The sequence below is a fragment of the Callorhinus ursinus genome, unplaced genomic scaffold (assembly GCF_003265705.2).
Source record: "Callorhinus ursinus isolate GAN/ISIS: 27379988/994484 unplaced genomic scaffold, GSC_fseal_2.0 scaffold4, whole genome shotgun sequence".
Classification (NCBI taxonomy): Eukaryota; Metazoa; Chordata; class Mammalia; order Carnivora; family Otariidae; genus Callorhinus; species Callorhinus ursinus.
The window spans coordinates 65,406,941-65,418,251 of NW_027397066.1; positions in this window are offsets into that span (position 1 = coordinate 65,406,941).

Genomic DNA, 11,311 nt, shown 5'->3' on the forward strand with positions numbered 1-11,311 from the left:
TATATATATATATATATATATATATATATAAGTTGTTCTCTCTTTAAAATTTTGAGATACAATTTCTTCTAACAGATCAAAATATACCCTACATCCCTAGTGTATGGCTTTGTTCTATTCTCCTGCCTGATCATATTCTCTCCCTTTTTTTCTCTTTTTTTTCTTTTTTCTTTTTCTTTTTAAATCTCCTTCTTTCTTTTTAAAAAACAACTTCTTATCTTATCAATTCCTTTTATAAAATCTTTTATAATTTTTATCTTTACAGTCATCTGCCATCCCTTCATTGTATCAACCCTTATTTTGTACATATATAAGTCTTTCTTCCTTTAAAATTTTAGCAGGCACTTTCTTCTAACAGACCAAAATACGCCCTAAATCTAGTGTGTGGCACTGATCTATGCACTAGCCTGATCATATTTGATCATATTCTGTTTTTTTTTGTTTTGTTCTGTTTTTGTTTGTTTTTATCTTTTCCTTTTTCCTTTTTTTTTTTCTCTCTTCTTTCTTTCCCTTTCTTGTCCCCTGGTTTCAGGTCTTTTCTGATTTGTATAGAGTATATTTGCTGGAGACATTGTTAACCTGCTAGCATTCTGTTGTCTCATTCATCTGTTCTCCTCTGGACAAAATGACAAGACGAAAAAAATCACCTCAGCCAAAAGAACAAGAGGTAGTACCATCTGCCAGGGACCTACTCAATACTGACATTAGTACGATGTCGGACCTAGAGTTCAGAACCATGACTTTAAAGATACTAGCTGGGTTTGAAAAAAGCGTGGAAGTTATTACAGAAACTCTTTCTGGAGAAATAAAAGAACTAAAATCTAACCAAGTCGAAATCAAAAAAGCTATTAATGAGGTGCAAACAAAAATGGGGGCACTAACTGCTAGGATAAATGAGGCAGAAGAAAGAATCAGCGATATACAAGACCAAATGATGGAAAATAAAGGGGCTGAGAAAAAGAGAGAGAAACAACTACTGGATCATGAGGGCAGAATTCGAGAGATAAGCGATACCATAAAATGAAACATCATTAGAATAATTGGGACCCCAGAAGAAGAAGAAAGGGAGAGAGGGACAGAAGGTATATTGGAGCAAATAATAGCAGAGAACTTCCCTAATGTAGGGAAGGAAACAGGCATCAAATTCCAGGAGACACAGAGAACCCCTCTCAAAAATTAATAAAAATAGGTCAAGACCCCGACAACTAATAGTAAAACTTACGAGTCTCAGAGACAAAGAGAAAATCCTGAAAGCAGCTCGGGAGAAGACATATGTAACCTATAAAGGTAGAAATATTAGATTGGCAACAGACCTATCCACAGAGACCCGGCAAGACAGAAAGGACTGGCATGATATCTTCAGAGCACTAAACGAGAAAAATATTCAGCCAAGAATACTATATCCAGCTAGGTTGTCATTGAAAATAGAAGGAGGGATAAAAAGCTTCCAGCACAAACAAAAACTAAAGGAATTTGCAAACACGAAACCAGCCCTCCAAGAAATATTGAAAGGGGTCCTCTAAGCAAAGAGAGAGCCTAAAAGCAGCATAGACCAGAAAGGAACACAGACAATATACAGTAACAGTCACCTTACAGGCAATACAGTGGCACTAAATTCTTACCTTTCAATAGTTACCCTGAATGTAAATGGGCTAAATGCCCCAATCAAAAGACACAGGCTATCAGATTGGATTAAAAAACAAGACCCATCGATATGCTGTCTGCAAGAGACTCATTTTAGACCCAAAGACACCCCCACATTGAAAGTGAGGGGGTGGAAAACCATTTACCATGCTAATGGACACCAAAAGAAAGCTGGGGTGGCAAACCTTATATCAGACAAACTAGATTTCAAAACAAAGACTGTAATAAGAGATGAAGAAGGACACTATATCCTACTTAAAGGGTCTATCCAACAAGAAGATCTAACAATTGTAAATATCTATGCCCCTAATGTGGGAGCAGCCAATTATATAAGGCAATTAATAACAAAAGCGAAGAAACACATTGACAACAATAAAATAATACTGGGGGACTTTAACACCCCCCTGACTAAAATGGACAGATCATCTAAGCAAAAGATCAACAAAGAAAAAAAGACTTTAAATGACACACTGGACCAAATGGACTTCACAGACATATTCAGAACATTCCATCCCAAAGCAACGGAATACACATTCTTCTCTAGTGCCCATGGAACATTCTCCAGAATTGATCACATCCTAGGTCACAAATCAGGTCTCAACTGGTACCAAAAGATTGGGATTATTCCCTACCTATTTTCAGACCACAGTGCTTTGAAACTAGAACTCAATCACAAGAGGAAAGTCGGAAAGAACTCAAATACATGGAGGCTAAAGAGCATCCTACTAAAGAATGAATGGGTCAACCAGGAAATTAAAGAAGAATTAAAAAAATTCATGGAAACCAATGAAAATGAAAACACAACTGTTCAAAATCTTTGGGATACAGCAAAGGCAGTCCTGAGAGGAAAGTATATAGCAATACAAACCTTTCTTAAGAAACAAGAAAGGTCTCAAATACACAACCTAACCCTACACCTAAAGGAGCTGGAGAAAGAACAGCAAATAAAGCCTAAACCCAGCAGGAGAAGAGAAATAATAAAGATCGGAGCAGAAATGAATGAACTAGAAACCAAAAGAACAGTAGAACAGATCAACGAAACTAGGAGCTGGTTCTTCGAAAGAATTAACAAGATTATAAACTCCTGGCCAGATTGATCAAAAAGAAAAGAGAAATGACCCAAATCAACAAAATCATGAATGAAAGAGGAGAGATCACAACCAACACCAAAGAAACACAAACAATTATAAGAACATAGTATGAGCAACTCTATGCCAGCAAATTAGATAACCTGTAAGAAATGGGTGCATTCCTAGAGATGTATCAACTACCAAGATTGAACCAGGAAGAAATAGAAAACCTGAACAGACCTATAACCACTAAGGAAATTGAAGTAGTCATCAAAAATCTCCCAAAAAACAAAAGCCTAGGGCCTGATGGCTTCCCAGGGGAATTCTATCAGACATTTAAAGAAGAATTAATACCTATTCTCCTGAAACTGTTCCAAAAAATAGAAATGGAAGGAAAACTTCCAAACTCATTTTATGAGGCCACCATTACCTTGATCCCCAAGCCAGACAAAGACCCCATCAAAAAGGAGAATTACAGACCAATATCCTTGATGAACATGGATGCAAAAATTCTCACCAAAATACTAGCCAATAGGATCCAACAGTACATTAAAAGGATTATTCACCATGACCAAGTGGGATTTAACCCTGGGCTGCAAGGTTGGTTCAACATCTGCAAATCAATCAACGTGATACAATACATTAACAAAAGAAAGAACAAGAATCAAATGATCCTCTCAATAGATGCAGAAAAAGCATTTGACAAAGTACAGCAGCCTTTCTTGATCAAAACTCTTCAGAGTATAGGGAAAGAGGGTACATACCTCAGTTTCATAAAAGCCATCTATGCAAAACCTACAGCAAATATCATTCTCAATGGGGAAAAGCTAAGAGCTTTTCCCCTAAGGTCAGGAACGCGGCAGGGATGTCCACTCTCACCACTGCTATTCAACATAGTATTAGAAGTCCTAGCCACAGCAATCAGACAACAAAAAGAAATCAGAGGCATCCAAATCGGCAAGGAGGAAGTCAAACTCTCACTCTTTGCAGATGATATGATACTGTATGTGGAAAACCCAAAAGACTCCACCCCAAAACTGCTAGAACTCATACAGGAATTCAGTCAAGTAGCAGGATATAAAATCAATGCACAGAAATCAGTGGCATTCCTATACACCAACAACAAGACAGAAGAGAGACAAATCAAGGAGTTGATCCCATTTACAATTGCACCCAAAACCATAAGATACCTAGGAATAAATTTAACCAAAGAGGCAAAGGATCTGCACTCAGAAAACTATAAAATACTCATGAAAGAAATTGAAGAAGACACAAAGAAATGGAAAAACGTTCCATGCTCATGGATTGGAAGAACAAACATTGTGAAGATGTCAATGCTACCTAGAGCAATCTATACATTCAGTGCAATCCCCATCAAAATACCATCCACCTTTTTCGAAGAAATGGAACAAATAATCCTAAAATTTGTATGGAACCAGAAGAGACCCCGAATAGCCAGAGGAATACTGAAAAAGAAAAGCAAAGCTGGCGGCATCACAATTCCAGACTTCCAGCTCTATTACAAAGCTGTCATCATGAAGACAATATGGTACTGGCACAAAAACAGACACATAGATCAATGGAACAGAATCGAGAGCCTCAACTCTATGGTCAACTAATCTTTGACAAAGCAGGAAAGAATGTCCAATGGAAAAAAAGACAGTCTCTTCAACAAATGGTGTTGGGAAAATTGGACGGCCACATGCAGAAGAATGAAACCGGACCATTTCCTTACACCACACACAAAAATAGACTCCAAATGTTTCAAAGACCTAAACGTGAGACAGGAGTCCATCAAAATCCTAAAGGAGAACACAGGCAGCAACCTCTTCAACCTCAACTGCAGCAACTTTTTCCTAGATACATCGCCAAAGGCACGGGAAGCCAGGGCAAAAATGAACTACTGGGATTTCATCAAGATAAAAAGCTTTTGCACAGCCAAAGAAACAGTCCACAAAACCAAAAGACAACCGACAGAATGGGAGAAAATATTTGCTAATGACATATCAGATAAAGGGCTAGTATCCAAAATCTATAAAGAACTTATAAAACTCAACACCCAAAGAACAAATAATCCAATCAAGAAATGGGCAGAAGACATGAACAGCATTTTTCCAAAGAAGACATCCAAATGGCCAACAGACACATGAAAAAGTGCTCAACATTGCTCGGCATCAGGGAAATCCAAATCAAAACCTCAATGAGATACCACCTCACACCTGTCAGAATAGCTAAAATTAACAAGTCAGGAAATGACAGATGTTGGCGGGGATGCGGAGAAAGGGGAACCCTCCTACACTGTTGGTGGGAATGCAAGCTGGTGCAGCCCCTCTGGAAAACAGTATGGAGGTTCCTCAAAAAGTTGAAAATAGAGCTACCCTATGACCCAACAATTGCACTACTGGGTATTTACCCCAAAGATACAAATGGAGGGATCCGAAGGGGCATGTGCACCCCAATGTTTATAGCAGCAATGTCCACAATAGCCAAACTGTGGAAAAAGCCAAGATGTCCATCGACAGATGAATGGATAAAGAAGATGTGGTACATATACACAATGGAATATTATGCAGCCATCAAAAGGAATGAGATCTTGCCATTTGCAACAACGTGGATGGAACTGGAGGGTGTTATGCTGAGTGAAATAAGTCAATCAGAGAAAGACATGTATCATATGACCTCACTGATATGAGGAATTCTTAATCTCAGGAAACAAACTTAGGGTTGCTGGAGTGGTGGGGGGTGGGAGGGATTGGGTGGCTGGGTAATAGACATTGGGGAGGGTATGTGCTATGGTGAGCACTGTGAATTGTACAAGACTGATGAATCACAGATCTGTACTTCTGAAACAAATAATGCAATATATGTTAAGAAAAAAAAGAAGAAGAAGATAGCAGGAGGGGAAGAATGAAGGGGAGTAAGTCGGAGGGGGAGACGTACCATGAGAGACGATGGACTCTGAAAAACAAACTGAGGGTTCTAGAGGGGAGGCGGGTGGGGGGATGGGTTAGCCTGGTGATGGATATTAAAGAGGGCACATTCTGCGTGGAGCACTGGGTATTATGCACAAACAATGAATCATGGAACACTACATCAAAAACTAATGATGTAATGTATGGTGATTAACATAACAATAAAAAATTATTAAAAAACAAAAACAAAAAAACTAATGATGTATTGTATGGTGACTAACATAACATAATAAAATTAAAAAAAAAGAAAATGAAGTTTTATCTTGTCAACTCTGTATGACAGTGCCTGGGTTATTTTAACCACTTACTAAATATTAGTTCAGTTAGATTGAAGGGTTGCCTAGTAATTATTCATTGAGTTAAATTAACTAGATTGAATCAGAACTCAATTTAATGTCATGTTGGCACAACCCTAAAAAGGCTATTAAATAGGCAAGTTTTTGTATCATTAATCAGTATAATATACAGTAGTTGAATTCAAATTCTAGTTTCATCTCTTACAAGCTTCCAGAACTTCATCAAGTATATAATCCCATAAACCTCAGTTTCTCCATACTATCATGTAGCTAATAATAATACAATTGTTAGGATTAAATCCATGTAAAGTGCTTAACATAATATCTGGCACATAGTAAGCTTTTAATAAAGATTTGCTGCTATATTATTATGCCTTTATCTCATAGATAAATCTGATATGTGGTCATAATGCATGATTGGCCTAAAGGGGTAGCAAAGGTGTTTAAAACAGTGAAACATATTCCCAATTGTCAGCCACAAGGCTTCTCCGAAAATTAAATTTGTAATGTCCAGCAGATTGTTATAGTTTCCCTCCTAGATGTAACCTGTGATTCATTAATCTGAAACAAGATTGAGCATTGAAAGATTATTGAATTTTTATCTTTTTTCTGCCTTGGAGATCTGCCATGCTAATAGAAGCCATATTCTTGGTCTTCTTATCTGAGTAGTTCTCATGCCAACCATGGAGGTTAACAAGTTTTATTTATTTACCCTGACAGGAAAGCTGATGCTTAAAGTCAGAAAGCTCATGCATAAGTTACAGGAGTTTGACTCCTCAGTCCTCACCACCCAAAGCCCTTCATATTACAGAATCTTGCCTTGCTTAGATTACAGAACATTTCATCTTACTTTTCTTCACCAAGATCTCTATCTTGAGATATGTGGTCCGGGGAAATCAATTACATGCATTCACTCCTGATCCTTAGTTGTTGACGGTGGTTTTAAGAAGTAGCTGAAGACTCTTTGGCACCTTTTCAATTGAGAAGTGAGGTCTCTGTTTACTTTCTTGGAATTTGGGTGAGCTTTTAACTACTTTGACCAATAGAGTATTACAGAAGTGACATTATGTTACTCCTGAAGCTAGTACATAAAATCTTCCACCTTGTTCCCTGGAGCACTCCCTCATGGAGTCCTGAACTGCCAGAGAATGCCTTGTTAAGAGAGGGCCCAAGCTGTATCCAGAGGCCAGAAATAGGCATGCTGGTCAACGGTTCTAGGTGAAGCCAAACTTGACTAAACCCAGCCCAGGAGTCAAACGTGTGAGTGGAAAAGCTTCCAGATGATTCCAGGTCTCAACCATTCAAGTTGCCACTAACCGTTCTACTCTCCCCAACTGAGGTTCAGATTTTTAAAAAAAAGATTTTATTTATTTATTTGAGAGAGAGAGAGAGAGAGAAGCAGACTCCCTGCTGAGCAGGGAGCCCAACTCTGGGCTCGAACTCAGAACCCTGAGCCAAAGGCTGACTCTTAACCAACAGAGCCACCCAGGCACCTGGAGACCTCAGATTTACGAGGCAGAGAAAAGGATATCTGCTGTGCTGTGTCAGAATTCCTGGCCCCCAGAATCTGTGAGCACAATACAATGGTGGTTGTTCTATATCACTCAACTGAAGGTGGTTTGCTATGCAGCAGTAGTAACTGGGACATTTACCATGAACCACAGGGGAAGCTATAGAGATGAAAATTCACAGGGGGAGGGGAATAAAAACAACCATCATTTGAGAAATGTTGTTGGGAAATAGACTCAGGCACTCAATGTGTAGGTATACAGCGTCTCCTATCTTTGTCTGTTTAGTGCTAGCGAATGTCTTCATCTTCATCGTAATCTTCTGCCTCCATCTTGCTACACTAGATACCCCCAAAACATAGATGCCAAGACACTTTCCCTGATGAACTATATGTGAGATGCAGCTGTATGTGGGAAGAAATTTTTTAAATATGAGAGGAGAAATCGCTCCTGCTGGGGTAAGGAAAGAAAAGAGCATGAATTGGAGAAAGCTCTTTTTCTGAAGGTTACCCTTGAATTCTATTCTTTTGAAACAAATGATAGAGGTATGAAAGGAAAAAGAAAAACAAGATTTTTCTTACAACCTGGAAGAAAACAAAGATGCTTTATTAATTTGTCTCTGTAAATCATGCGCAACATCCTATGATTCCTACAAGGTCCTGGATATTTACTGGTTCCTGCTATTGTATCCTTGACCTGCCTTTTCGTCACAATATTAGTCATGTGACAAAATATTTAAGACTTGGCTACATGTTGTATTTTTTATTCATATTACCTAAGCTAAAAAATCAAAACACTATCAATTACAAAACTAAAAGCTATATAATACTCATGGCTGCAAAATAAGTAAATCTCATACAAATAAAAGTACAAAAATAATAATTAGTACCTTTTAATTAAAAGCAATAGGCTAATTTTAAAAGGTCTCTGTAATGCCCCATAGTTCTTTAGAGGTATTATTTAGCACAGATCTTGGTAATGAATAACAGCTATAATTCAATAATAAAAATGGTAATTACCCATGTAATGCTTACAACCCTATGAGCTGAGTACATTTTCCTTCATTTTACAGCTGAAAAAAGGAACACACCCAAGGACACATCACTAGTAAGATGGGTCCAGAATAAAACAAGGGGGTGGGGCCTATTCAAAGCCTGTCTGTCAGGCCAACTATCTAAATTGCACTTGATAATTTAAAACATACCTCCAAGTGCATTGTTTAACCTCACTGGATCTGGAAAGCCATGCTGTGAGTCAGCCTGTAGTTTTTATTTTATAGATAAAGAATCTTCAGCTCAGGAGGGCAGAGCAAATTTCCGCAGGTCAAACCATAGCTATGAAACACTTTTGCACATCACAACCTCTCAATAAGTAATACTTTAAATGTGTTCTGTGAGAACAATAAAGGATGTATCAGTTGGAAATATGGTACCTTGTGAGGAGACATCTTGGTTTTGTGAGAAATATTTTTAAGAAAAAAAAATGAATGACTACAGATATAAAATTGGCACCAAAGTGAGTATTTGTTCAGAATGAGAAAACAGATCACCATAAATTACTAATTTTAAGAAGCTGAAAAATATGGGGCATCTGGGTGGCTCAGTCAGTTAAGTATCTGCCTGCTGCCCAGTTCATGATCTCAGGGTCCTGGGATTGAGCCTCTCATGGGGCTCCCTGTCCAGTGGGTAGTCTGCTTCTCCCTCTCCCTTCGCCTCTCTCCCCCTACTCATCCTCGATCTTTCCCTCCCTCTCAAATAAATAAACAAAATATTTAAGAAAAGAAGCTAAAAAATACCTCTGACATTGCAAAAATCCAGAAAATAACAAGAAGATTTTTATGAAAAAACTAACATAGCTCTGTAATAGCTTTTCACCAAATTTTCGGTTGCATTCTCCTGTATCACATCTTTATATGACAATGATTTTTAAAAATAATATGCTAAAGAGAGAATAGAAAGATAATTCATTCTCTCTTTTAAAATGCCTGATTGCAATCTGTCTTTTATTATTGGGAGTTGAGATGCCGAAAACACATGACCTCATACACAGGCCCTCTCCCTGTCTGTAAAACGACTGCAGGTTTATGTCCTACAAGCATACAATCTCAGAAAATGTTATTTCAGCAGTTCCATATCAACAGCATTGAGGGGGGGAGTGATAATTGTGCATCCTGCATTACTGAATATATTCCAGACATGAGAGGACTTCTGTTTTGACCAGGAATCAACAAGAACTGAATCCTCTCTTGCAATTGTGCATGTCCTAGGGTTGAAATAATTGTCTGTAAATTAGGTTTTGAGTCTACATACTTCAAGCCTTGTTTCTCTTCTGTGACCCACCTGCTTCTAGTGCTGGGCACTGGTGTATCGCAGTGTACCTCTGGCCCAGCACCTCCATGCCACCCACCAAAACCTGAAAACAACATCATAGAGGAAAAACCAGCGATAATGTAACTGACTGTAGCTGCCTACCACCCTAAATCTACTCTTATCTCAAGATCCCAAAATGTTCACAGCTGCTCCTAGGCCTCCGGACAGGAGAGTAAATATGACAGAGAGGAAGACAGAAAGGAAGAAGACAGAGGTCTGAACAGATTGAAGTTAAACGTCATACATTTTTCCAAATTGTAAAATAACACATGTCTATACGAAGACGAGAGTTGGAACCCTCCAGGGCTTTGGAAAGAGCTGGTCCTACTGAGGGGCCTGCAAGGGTAAGCTTCATTAGTGTCATGGTAAACCATCTCTACGTGAGAAAGATGGTAGAGAAGAGAGCTGCAGGAAGATTAAACAATTTGGCTTTTAAAAGCTTCCATTTCTTCTTCCACTTGGACTTTTTTTGGCCAGTCTGAAGATAATCAAAATTCTAATTATCGAGGGGCACCTGGGTGGCCCAGTCAGTTAAGTGTCTGCCTTAGGCTTAGGTCATGATCCCGCAGGATGGAGATCCACATGGGGTGCCCTGCTCAGAGGGGAGTCGGCTTCTCCCTCTCCCACTGCCCCTCCCCCTGCTCATGCCCTCTTTCTCTCTCTCTCAAATGAATAAATAAAATCTTGAAAAAAATTCTAATTATCTAAGGATCTGCCCACAGTGCTTTCATCTCTCAGAAGAATTTGATCTACACTGGGCTGTAAAGAGACTAACCGGAGCACTTAGAGTATCCAAATAATTTAAGCTGCAGAACCACTTCATCTAGATCAATTAAGAAGTGTTCTTTGCTAACTTCATTTGCATATTTATATTAATTCTCCACTTCACTTGTATCGTATGATCTAAAGGGCTGCATCTGAGAGGAGTAGGAGACCTAGATTTCGTCTGGTCTCAGGAATTCAGCTGAATAGGGATCAAACCATTCTGAACACCTACGAACTCAACAGGAGATCGAACAGGAGAGTAGCAACAACTCTCTGAACAGAGAAGCGACCACTTACTGGAAGGTAGGGCGTGCGGAGAAGTGAATCCGAGGCGATATTCGGGAGGATAGACGGCGGGGGAGGGGCCTCCGCCGGCCGCTTCTGGCAAGTGATAGAGCCGCGGAGCACAAAATCGGACCTTTTAGAAGTTGGCTCGGCGGAGGGACGTCGCTGCAGTGGCTAAGCGGGGGTGGAATCCTCCCGGGACAGTGTGGTCTCAGGACCCTTGGGGTCACGGAGAGACCGGGGGTGCCTGAGTGCGCCAGAGCTCCCAGGTATCGGAGCGGGGAAGCCGGCTGCAGAGACAGAGCAGAGTCGCGGGCTCTCAGCTCGGGGTTGCCATAAACTGTGATCTGCGGCCCAGTCGGGGCACGGCTCCCCCAGCAGGGACCCAACAAGCAGCAGATC